The sequence below is a fragment of the Electrophorus electricus genome, chromosome 5, assembly GCF_041902795.1.
Source record: "Electrophorus electricus isolate QZ-2024a chromosome 5, ASM4190279v1, whole genome shotgun sequence".
Lineage (NCBI taxonomy): Eukaryota > Metazoa > Chordata > Actinopteri > Gymnotiformes > Gymnotidae > Electrophorus > Electrophorus electricus.
In genome coordinates, this window is record NC_137501.1 from 22563856 (window position 1) to 22576069 (window position 12214).

The 12214-nt window shown below is 42.5% G+C and overlaps 5 non-coding genes across 5 annotated transcripts; all 5 read right to left on the reverse strand.

Moving 5' to 3' along the window:
• Window positions 1-5589: 5589 nt before the first annotated feature.
• trnaw-cca (transfer RNA tryptophan (anticodon CCA)) lies at window positions 5590-5661 on the reverse strand. Its single transcript has one exon. It is a non-coding gene; the product is annotated as a tRNA-Trp (tRNA).
• A 592-nt stretch (window positions 5662-6253) lies between these two features.
• On the reverse strand, window positions 6254-6325 carry trnaw-cca (transfer RNA tryptophan (anticodon CCA)). Its single transcript has one exon. It is a non-coding gene; the product is annotated as a tRNA-Trp (tRNA).
• Window positions 6326-6912: 587 nt separating this feature from the next.
• On the reverse strand, window positions 6913-6984 carry trnaw-cca (transfer RNA tryptophan (anticodon CCA)). The gene has a single exon. It is a non-coding gene; the product is annotated as a tRNA-Trp (tRNA).
• Window positions 6985-8882: 1898 nt separating this feature from the next.
• Window positions 8883-8954, reverse strand: trnaw-cca (transfer RNA tryptophan (anticodon CCA)). Its single transcript has one exon. It is a non-coding gene; the product is annotated as a tRNA-Trp (tRNA).
• A 1898-nt stretch (window positions 8955-10852) lies between these two features.
• Window positions 10853-10924, reverse strand: trnaw-cca (transfer RNA tryptophan (anticodon CCA)). Its single transcript has one exon. It is a non-coding gene; the product is annotated as a tRNA-Trp (tRNA).
• Between the last annotated feature and the right edge of the window lie 1290 nt (window positions 10925-12214).

A 12214-nucleotide genomic window follows, 5' to 3' on the forward strand; every position in this document is an offset into this window, starting at 1 on the left:
TGCTAGCGATCCACAAAAAACAGAATGTAATCTGTGCATTATTTAAGCTGCACTATTTCATCAACATTGCACATTTGTTGAAATTAGTAGTGATGTGCCATTTTCATTTATTATGCAATGTGGAGAGCTCATGACACATCCTCCGTATGGCTGTGATGACCACACCACTAATGAAACTGTGAGAGCTGCCAGCATAATATAATTTTGTATCTTTTGCTGTTGAAGTTCACACTTCTTTGAAGACTGTCAAAGACAGGGCCTTGCAGTCCTGTACCAATCAAAGAGCATGACCACTCTGTTGGTGACTGCAATGACCACAACACTAGGGCAACTCTAGCTCAAGTTTGCATTGCTGGTATAGTGGCGAGCATAGCTCTCTTCCAAGCAGTTGACCTGGGTTTGCCAACGTATTACTCTAAATACTCTAAATGCGGATTTGTCACTTTATGGAAAGTAATCATTGTAGATGTAACACATGATGTGACTGTTGAAAGAAGAAGGGAAAAGACTGTCTTCTCCTTAATCAGCATCCACTAAGGATGGCAAAAATGCCCATTTAAAAACTTTGCGGCTCTTCCATGCATCTGGCATCAAAAGCAGAGATAATAAAGTTCATATCTGTACATGCTATCAATTTGCTTTATCCCACACATCAAATATTGAATGCTCAATCCAGGTTTTTAGGCCAAACAACAGGCATGTAAAAACCCTCAAGTCTTCATGATATAGAGTCATGTTGCTCCAGCAGCAAGTCTTTAACCAATGTATATGTTCCTATGCAAGATACGTGGAAGTCCTAAATGCCTAAAGTCTTCAAGTTAGAAAAGCACCATGCTCATATCTGGAGCCTTGGATCTCTTGTAATCATATAACATATGCCAATGAAGGATTGGGAGCCAAGGGGCTAAACCAGTGAGCTATATCCTCCTGGCATACCACACAGTTTAATGGACTCTTTGATAAAGTTTTGGGTCCTCCCCTTTGGGTAATCAAAGCATGACCTTCCACATATCAGGCAATGACACTTCACAAAAAAACACAGGAAAGTACATAATGCAGAGTTCTCGTCAGGACACAATCTCTATTTATGTACATAGAAATAATCCAAGATGGCGCCGGTGAGTTCGGCTGCCATCACGACTGCTCCGTCCACACCTGGCACTTTTTTCGCTCTTTTCGCTATCTTTTTCGCTCTTTTCGCTCTTCCCGCTACCCCTGATTTCTACGCAGCCCTTCTCTACACACCACGGCACGTATCTCGTACAGCAGAGATGCCCTTATTTCTCTTAATCTACATAGCACTCACCTCAAGCCGTCTGTAACCCCAGACCCAAGATGGCCGATGGAGATCCTGAGGAAAAACAAAGGACGCGATGTGAGGAAAAGGCGAGGGAAGTGAGCTGGCATCAGGGACAGGCTGAGGGCTCGGGCACACCGAGCTCCCTTACCCAGCATCCTGCTAGCCAATGTGCAGTCTCTAGACAACAAGCTCGACGACCTCCGGGCCAGGATAAAGTTCCAGAGGGACATTCGGGACTGCAATCTCCTCTGCTTTACCAAGTCATGGCTGAACCCAGCAGTACCAAACCACGCCAGCCAGCCGGCCGAGTTCTTCTCAGTTCACCATATGGACAGGATGGCAGATTTGGGGAAGTCGAGAGGCGGTGAAGTGTGTGTGATGGTAAACAACAGCTGGTGCAACAATGCCAATGTTGTTACTCTCGCCCGCTCCTGCTCACCCAACCTGGAACTGCTCAACCTCAAGCTTCCTCCTTTCTACCTTCCCCAGGAGTTCACTTCGGTCATCAACAACACCGTGTACATCCCACCTCAGGCCAACATGGACACTGCACTGTGTGAACTTCATGAGGTTCTCACACAGTTTCAGGCACAGCACCGGGACACTGCACTTATCGTGGTTGGGGATTTCAACAGCGCTAACCTCAAGAGTGCAGTGCCCAACCTTTACCAGCATGTAACCTTCCCCACCACTGCTACACCCCATACAAGGACAGTTACAAGGCACTAGCTCATCCACCGTTTAGTAAGTCGGACCACGCCGCCATCTTCCTCATACCAAAATATAAACAACGGCTGAAACGGGAAGCTCCGGTTCAGAGGGAGGTGGCGATGGACAGACCAATCGGTGGCCGCTCTGCAGGACGCTCTGGATGATGCAGACTGGGACATGTTCCGGCACAGCACTGATGATGTCAGCAAGTTTACGGAGGCAGTAGTAGGGTTTATTGGGAAACTGGTGGATGACACGATTTCAAGAATCACCATCAAGAAGTTTCCCAACTAGAAGCCATCCACGAGGCTCTGAAATCTCGCACTGCTGCCTACAATGCGGGGATCATCAATGGGAACATGAATGAGTACAAGTCTGCAGCATACGGAGTGCGCAGGACGGTGAGGGAGGCGAAGCGGCGCTACGGGAAGAAACTAGTGACACAGTTCCAGTAGAGTGGCTCTAGATCCCTGCGGCAGGGACTACGGACGATCACGGACTACAGAAGCCCACCCGCCGGACTGATGAGTGCGGATGAATCTCTGGCAAACGAGCCTCGCTCACTTCGAGGCTACATCTAGCAGCGCTAATGCCAGCCACGCTAATGCTAACAGCGCTAATGCTAGCAGCACCAATGCTAACAGTGCTAGTGCTAATGGTAATGGTGCTATCGGCGGAGCCAACGGTGCATGCACAGAGCCCACCATAGAACAGCACCCTCTCATCATCACGGAGAGTGACATGAGGAGAGTGTTTAAAAGGGTGAATACCAGGAAGGTGGTGGGATCAGACTGTATCTGCGGGAGGGTCCTCAAAGCCTGCGCATATCAGCTAGCCCCGGTATTCACCAACATCTTCAATCTCTCCCTGATGCTCGGTATTCTCCTGTCCAGCTTCAAGTGATCCACCATTGTCCCCGTCCGGAAGAAACCTCGACCCTCCAAACTCAATGACTACTGCCCTGTTGCGCTCACATCGGTCGAGATGAAGTGTTTTGAAAAGCTAGTCAGAGATTTCATCACATCTTCACTGCCAGCCTCCATGGACCCACTGCAGTTTGCATACCGCCACAACTGCTCCACTGATGATGCAATTGCACATCTGCTCCACACCACACTGACCCAGCTGGATGAAGGGAGGGGAAATTATGTTAAAATGCTGTTTGTCAACTACAGTTCAGCATTTAACACTATCATCCCCTCCTTACTCACTACTAAGTTCGAGGATCTAGGACTGCATACATCCCTGTGCGAGTGGATCTCCAACTTCCTAACAGACAGACCACAATCAGTACGGGTGGGCAACTGTGCCTCATCCACCCTCACCCTCAGCAGTGGAGCTCCTCAAGGTTGTGTCCTCAGCCCCCTGCTCTACTCACTGTACACCTACAACTGCACAGCCACTTCCAGCTCCACCATCATTATCAAGTTTGCTGACGACACCATTTTCATGGGCCTGATCCCGGTCAATGATGAGAGGGCCTATCTGGAGGAGATTAAACACCTGGAAAACTGGTGCCAGGAAACTAATCTCCTCCTTAACATCAGTAAGACAAAGGAGCTGATCGTGGATTGCAGCAAGAAGCAGGAGCAGCACTACCAACCAGTGAGGATCAGTGGAACCATGGTGGAGAGAGTAAATAGTTTCAAGTACCTCTGTGTTCACATCTCGCAGGACCTGTCCTGGTCCCGCCATACCAACTCCCTGGCAAAGAAGGCTTGTCAGTGTCTTTACCACCTCAGACACCTATGAGACTTCAGACTGCCCTCCAAGGTACTGCGGAACTTCTACACCTGCACTTTCGAGAGCATCCTCACAGGGAACATCACAGTCTGGTTTAGGAATAGCACCAAGCAGGATAGACAAGCACTCCAAAGGGTAGTGCGTTCAACAGAGTGCATCACTCACAGGGAACTTCCTGACCTGCAGACCATCTACCACAAGCGGTGCCAGACCAAGGCCAGGAAAATTGTGAAGGACCCCACCCATCCCAACAATAGGCTCTTCTCTCTGTTGAGGTCAGGGAGGTGCTTTTGCTCCCTGAAGACCAAGACAGAGAGACTGAAGAGGAGCTTCTTCCCAGAGGACATTCAGGCCCTGAATCAGGGAAACTGATAAACTGTGGGGACCACCACCACCAACCATGTAACATAACTGTATATATATATATATATATATATATATATATATATATATATATATATATATATATATATATATATATATAATTACCACCATGTAACATAAAAACTGTAAATATGTCATTTTATAAAATGGAACTGTACATTCTGTACATTGTGTACATATATATACACAACCATATACATTGTACACTGTGTATATAAACATAATATACATATATTGTAGATACATTGTTCATATAATTTTCTACATATATAGAATATCTATATTTCTCTATGAACCCGTTTTCTTTTTCCTCAGTTTGCACAGAGCACTCTCAACCATTTCACTGCATTATACTGTGTATGACTATGTATGTGACAAATAAACCAAACTTGAACTTGTACTTGAACTTGAACTTGAATAATGAAAAAGACCATGTTATTGAAATAAAGCTACAAGAGGGAACTTTGGTAACTGGGTGGCCTTTGTGAGTATGCATGCTGAAAATAGAGATGGAAGCTTCTGCAAAGCTTTGAACAATATTTGTGATATCTGGTTCTAGATGCATCCTCCCAAAGAAATTATAGCAGGTTAGATGTCTGGCAGTGCCAGGGAGTCCAAATCCTCTAGTGTGAAATGTGTTGAGATCTGATTATGCCTGCCAGACATAGAATTGTGCAGTGTGAGACATACATCAATTTGAAAACTTCAAAGGTCATGTAGTATGTGAATGTTTTCATCATAAAAAAACACTACAAATTCTACACCTGAGAATCAGAAACACATAACCAGAACAGGAATCAAACTTGGGCTGTAGTAGTGAGGTTGTCGTACACATGCCACTAAGGCAGAAGGAAGAGGACCAGGGAACTGGAATTTGTCTACGTCTCCAAAGGTAACAAATGGACAGGTAATGTAAATCAGTGGTGTCAACATGGATATCCAAGTCCAATTTCTCCACATCAAGTCAGGTCAAATAGGCCTACCTTTTCATCCAAACTACTTACAGCACTTAGTAGGATGGCATATTCTTCCACAAGAACACATAGTACAAAATGCAACATGAACTAAAGGAAAAAAAAAAAAAACAATAAAATAAAAGGTCAATGACCCAAAGACACAATGTAGTGGCAGATGCATTAGTGGACAAAGGCTCCAAAAGTGCTCTATGCAAGTTCGAATTCATGATGCAAAACAAAGCTGATGTTTGCCAGTTGAGGATACTTTTTACTTTCAGAGATCAGTCATAAAACCCAAGATCAATTGAGCAGTGAATGCATGCAAAGAAAAGTGTTTTAATATGTTTTGGTTTCCCTGACATTTTCTCACAGCTGCATAATTAATGGTGACAAATAAGGTGATCATAAATAAGTTGAGGTATAGCTACAATATTCAAAAAAGTTGGCAAGTTACATGCTGTCATGCAGCTTTCCTAGTGAGTAGAAAGAAACAAATGACCTTGATGTGATTTGAACACACAACCTTCTGATCTGGAATCAGACACGCTACCACTGCGCCACAAGGTCCTGGGTACTGGAATTTGTCTACTTCTCCAAAGGTAAGAAATGGACAGGTAATGTAAATCAGTGGTGTCAACATGGATATCCAATTCCAATTTCTCCACATCAAGTCAGGTCAAATAGGCCTACCTTTTCATCCAAACTACTTACAGCACTTAGTAGGATGGCATATTCTTCCAGAAGAACACATAGTACAAAATGCAAAATGAACTAAAGGAAAAAACAAACAAACAATAAAATAAAAGGTCAATGACCCAAAGACACAATATAGTGGCAGATGCATTAGTGGACAAAGGCTCCAAAAGTGCTCTATGCAAGTTCGAATTCATGATGCAAAACAAAGCTGATGTTTGCCAGATTGAGGATACTTTTTGCTTTCAGAGATCAGTCATAAAACCCAAGATCAATTGAGCAGTGAATGCATGCAAAGAAAAGTGTTTTAATATGTTTTGGTTTCCCTGACATTTTCTCACAGCTGCATAATTAATGGTAACAAATAAGCTGATCATAAATAAGTTGAGGTATAGCTACAATATTCAACAAAGTTGGCAAGTTACATGCTGTCATGCAGCTTTCCTAGTGAGTAGAAAGAAACAAATGACCTTGATGTGATTTGAACACACAACCTTCTGATCTGGAGTCAGACACGCTACCGTTGCACCACAAGGTCCTAGGTACTGGAATTTGTCTAATTCTCCAAAGGTAAGAAATGGACAGGTAATGTAAATCAGTTGTGTCAACATGGATATCCAAGTCCAATTTCTCCACATCAAGTCAGGTCAAATAGGCCTACCTTTTCATCCAAACTACTTACAGCACTTAGTAGGATGGCATATTCTTCCAGAAGAACACATAGTACAAAATGCTACATGAACTAAGGAAAAAACAAACAATAAAATAAAAGGTCAATGACCCAAAGACACAATGCAGTGGCAGATGCATTAGTGGGCAAAGGCTCCAAAAGTGCTCTATGCAAGTTCTATTTCATAATGCAAAACAAAGCTGATGTTTGCCACATTGAGGATACTTTTTGCTTTCAGAAATCAGTCATAAAACCCAAGATCATTTGAGGAGTGAATGCATGCAAGGCAAAGTGTTTTAATATGTTTTGGTTTCCCTGACATTTTCTCACAGCTGCATAATTAATGGTGACAAATAAGTTGATCATAAATAAATTGAGGTATAGCTACAATATTCAACAAAGTTGGCAAGTTACATGCTGTCATGCAGCTTTCCTAGTGAGTAGAAAGAAACAAATGACCTTGATGTGATTTGAACACACAACCTTCTGATCTGGAGTCAGACGCTCTTCCATTGCGCCACAAGGTCCTGCAAATGCCCCTGTTTGTAAATTATGCCTAGAGGAGGTAGATCTTTTATTTCCCAAGCTCTGATATCTTATTTGAATGACCAATGTCACATTCCATTCCAGAATTTTACTTTCCTTCATTACCCTCATCTCCCTCAATGTTCAAAAATTCAAGAATAGCATTAGGGAGAGGGAAGGAAGAATCAAAGGGAGGCGAACGTCAGGCAGAATCTCTGAGCTCTCTGCTTTCTTCGGAGCCTCAGCCACCTTTGAAGGTTGCTGTTTTAGGAACTGCCGAATCTGTCGTCAAGCGATTTAAAGGCTCTACTGCTAAAGGTATTGCTGCTATCTCCTCTTTAGCATACACCCATTACGTAAGCAAATGGAGCACATACTGGCAGTGACTGGTATGCTACTGGACGTTTGGATTACAACCAAGCCATCTAGACTTTCTCAATAACCTTTGAGAAGTACTATGCCAGGGTTGATTGCAAATAACAGCACTCTGAATGAGTTGCAGGGCTCTGCTGGCACAGAGTAGTAGGTGTACATGGAGCAAGTTGGTGTAGTCCATGCTTCAGATAACACATGTAGCTGAGATCTACACATGTAGCTGAATGTCTTCTTTGGACAGAAAAGGGTGGATTTTCATTATGTTGCAGATGTGGAAACTACATGAACCACTCAAGGCAGCAATATGAGTAGAGAATGATATTTGCTAATCTTGTGGTAGCCCATGTTTGCGTGCATTGTCAGAGTGATCCAAGTGTCTTTTGGCGAAATTCTAAGGTCTTGAATTGGTGATGCAGCACCATGGACATGTAGAAGCTGATGTTGGTGAGATTTACATTCCAGTGATGATTTATTCTGTTTACGAAAGACAGACATCTGAATGAGGACAGACTCTTCAAGAACTTTGGAAAGAAAAGATGGAGGTGACAGCAGGTGGTAGTTGCAGAGAGTTGCTAAACAACTCCTGAGTTATGAACAGCCAAAGATTCCTAACTTATTCACCGACAGAAATTTAAAAAGACTAATGCATCCATATGCAAGTTGCCCTGAGTTTTCCAATTTCAAGAATCTACTTAGATTTTAATCAACTTAAGCTTTTCAGTGGTGGACTTGTTTGCTGAAAACTTTCCCTTCCATTCTTTCTCAAAATTATGGGGTGGGACCCTCGGCTGTTTGTATCAAAATGCAGGGATCAATTTTTTTTTTCATTTTAAAGCTGCTTGTTGCAATCATAAACGCATAACCAGAACAGGTATCAGACCTGGGCTGTAGTAGTGAGGTTGTCGTATACATGCCACTAAGGCAGAAGGAAGAGGGCCAGGCTACTGGAATTTGTCTACTTCTCCAAAGGTAAGAAACGGACAGGTAATGTAAATCAGTGGTGTCAACATGGATATCCAAGTCCAATTTCTCCACATCAAGTCAGGTCAAATAGGCCTACCTTTTCATCCAAACTACTTACAGCACTTAGTAGGATGGCATATTCTTCCAGAAGAACACATAGTACAAAATGCAACATGAACTAAGGAAAAAACAAACAATAAAATAAAAGGTCAATGACCCAAAGACACAATGCAGTGGCAGATGCATTAGTGGACAAAGGCTCCAAAAGTGCTCTATGCAAGTTCTAATTCCTAATGCAAAACAAAGCTGATGTTTGCCTGATTCAGGATACTTTTTGCTGTCAAAGATCAGTCATAAAAACCAAGATCAATTGAGGAGGGAATGCATGCAACGAGAAAGTGTTTTAATATGTTTTGGTTTCCCTGACATTTTCTCACAGCTGCATAATTAATGGTGACAAATAAGTTGATCATAAATAAATTGAGCTATAGCTACATTATTCAACAAAGTTGGTAAGTTACATGCTGTTATGCAGCTTTCCTAGTCAGTAGAAAGAAACAAATGACCTTGATGTGATTTGAACACACAACCTTCTGATCTGGAGTCAGACGCGCTTCCGTTGCGCCACAAGGTCCTGCAAATGCCCCTGTTAGTAAATTATGCCTAGAGGATGTAGAGCTTTTATTTCCCAAGCTCTGATATCTTATTTGAATGACCAATGTAACATTCCATTCCAGAATTTTACTTTCCTTCATTACCCTCATCTCCCTCAATGTTCAAAAATTCAAGAATAGCATTAGGGAGAGGGAAGGAAGAATCAAAGGGAGGCGAACGTCAGGCAGAATCTCTGAGCTCTCTGCTTTCTTCGGAGCCTCAGCCACCTATGCAGGTTGCTGTTTTAGGAACTGCCGAATCTGTCGTCAAGCGATTTAAAGGCTCTACTGCTAAAGGTATTGCTGCTATCTCCTCTTTAGCATACACCCATTACGTAAGCAAATGGAGCACATACTGGCAGTGACTGGTATGCTACTGGACGTTTGGATTACAACCAAGCCATCTAGACTTTCTCAATAACCTTTGAGAAGTACTATGCCAGGGTTGATTGCAAATAACAGCACTCTGAATGAGTTGCAGGGCTCTGCTGGCACAGAGTAGTAGGTGTACATGGAGCAAGTTGGTGTAGTCCGTTCTTCAGATAACACATGTAGCTGAGATCTACACATGTAGCTGAGTGTCTTCTTTGGACAGAAAAGGGTGGATTTTCATTATGTTGCAGATGTGGAAACTACATGAACCACTCAAGGCAGCAAGATGAGTAGAGAATGATATTTGCTAATCTTGTGGTAGCCCATGTTTGCGTGCATTGTCAGAGTGATCCAAGAGTCTTCTGGTGAAATTCTAAGGTCTTAAATTGGTGATGCAGCACCATGGACATGTAGAAGCTGATGTTGGTGAGATTTACATTCCAGTGATGATTTATTCTGTTTACGAAAGACAGACATCTGAATGAGGACAGACTCTTCAAGAACTTTGGAAAGAAAAGATGGAGGTGACAGCAGGTGGTAGTTGCAGAGAGTTGCTAAACAACTCCTGAGTTATGAACAGCCAAAGATTCCTAACTTATTCACCGACAGAAATTTAAAAAGACTAATGCATCCATATGCAAGTTGCCCTGAGTTTTCCAATTTCAAGAATCTACTTAGATTTTAATCAACTTAAGCTTTTCAGTGGTGGACTTGTTTGCTGAAAACTTTCCCTTCCATTCTTTCTCAAAATTATGGGGTGGGACCCTCGGCTGTTTGTATCAAAATGCAGGGATCAAATTTTTTTTCCCTTTTAAAGCTGCTTTTTGCAATCATAAACGCATAACCAGAACAGGTATCAGACCTGGGCTGTAGTAGTGAGGTTGTCGTATACATGCCACTAAGGCAGAAGGAAGAGGGCCAGGCTACTGGAATTTGTCTACTTCTCCAAAGGTAAGAAACGGACAGGTAATGTAAATCAGTGGTGTCAACATGGATATCCAAGTCCAATTTCTCCACATCAAGTCAGGTCAAATAGGCCTACCTTTTCATCCAAACTACTTACAGCACTTAGTAGGATGGCATATTCTTCCAGAAGAACACATAGTACAAAATGCAACATGAACTAAGGAAAAAACAAACAATAAAATAAAAGGTCAATGACCCAAAGACACAATGCAGTGGCAGATGCATTAGTGGACAAAGGCTCCAAAAGTGCTCTATGCAAGTTCTAATTCCTAATGCAAAACAAAGCTGATGTTTGCCTGATTCAGGATACTTTTTGCTGTCAAAGATCAGTCATAAAAACCAAGATCAATTGAGGAGGGAATGCATGCAACGAGAAAGTGTTTTAATATGTTTTGGTTTCCCTGACATTTTCTCACAGCTGCATAATTAATGGTGACAAATAAGTTGATCATAAATAAATTGAGCTATAGCTACATTATTCAACAAAGTTGGTAAGTTACATGCTGTTATGCAGCTTTCCTAGTCAGTAGAAAGAAACAAATGACCTTGATGTGATTTGAACACACAACCTTCTGATCTGGAGTCAGACGCGCTTCCGTTGCGCCACAAGGTCCTGCAAATGCCCCTGTTAGTAAATTATGCCTAGAGGATGTAGAGCTTTTATTTCCCAAGCTCTGATATCTTATTTGAATGACCAATGTAACATTCCATTCCAGAATTTTACTTTCCTTCATTACCCTCATCTCCCTCAATGTTCAAAAATTCAAGAATAGCATTAGGGAGAGGGAAGGAAGAATCAAAGGGAGGCGAACGTCAGGCAGAATCTCTGAGCTCTCTGCTTTCTTCGGAGCCTCAGCCACCTTTGAAGGTTGCTGTTTTAGGAACTGCCGAATCTGTCGTCAAGCGATTTAAAGGCTCTACTGCTAAAGGTATTGCTGCTATCTCCTCTTTAGCATACACCCATTACGTAAGCAAATGGAGCACATACTGGCAGTGACTGGTATGCTACTGGACGTTTGGATTACAACCAAGCCATCTAGACTTTCTCAATAACCTTTGAGAAGTACTATGCCAGGGTTGATTGCAAATAACAGCACTCTGAATGAGTTGCAGGGCTCTGCTGGCACAGAGTAGTAGGTGTACATGGAGCAAGTTGGTGTAGTCCATGCTTCAGATAACACATGTAGCTGAGATCTACACATGTAGCTGAATGTCTTCTTTGGACAGAAAAGGGTGGATTTTCATTATGTTGCAGATGTGGAAACTACATGAACCACTCAAGGCAGCAATATGAGTAGAGAATGATATTTGCTAATCTTGTGGTAGCCCATGTTTGCGTGCATTGTCAGAGTGATCCAAGTGTCTTTTGGCGAAATTCTAAGGTCTTGAATTGGTGATGCAGCACCATGGACATGTAGAAGCTGATGTTGGTGAGATTTACATTCCAGTGATGATTTATTCTGTTTACGAAAGACAGACATCTGAATGAGGACAGACTCTTCAAGAACTTTGGAAAGAAAAGATGGAGGTGACAGCAGGTGGTAGTTGCAGAGAGTTGCTAAACAACTCCTGAGTTATGAACAGCCAAAGATTCCTAACTTATTCACCGACAGAAATTTAAAAAGACTAATGCATCCATATGCAAGTTGCCCTGAGTTTTCCAATTTCAAGAATCTACTTAGATTTTAATCAACTTAAGCTTTTCAGTGGTGGACTTGTTTGCTGAAAACTTTCCCTTCCATTCTTTCTCAAAATTATGGGGTGGGACCCTCGGCTGTTTGTATCAAAATGCAGGGATCAAATTTTTTTTCCATTTTAAAGCTGCTTTTTGCAATCATAAACGCATAACCAGAACAGGTATCAGACCTGGGCTGTAGTAGTGAGGTTGTCGTATACATGCCAC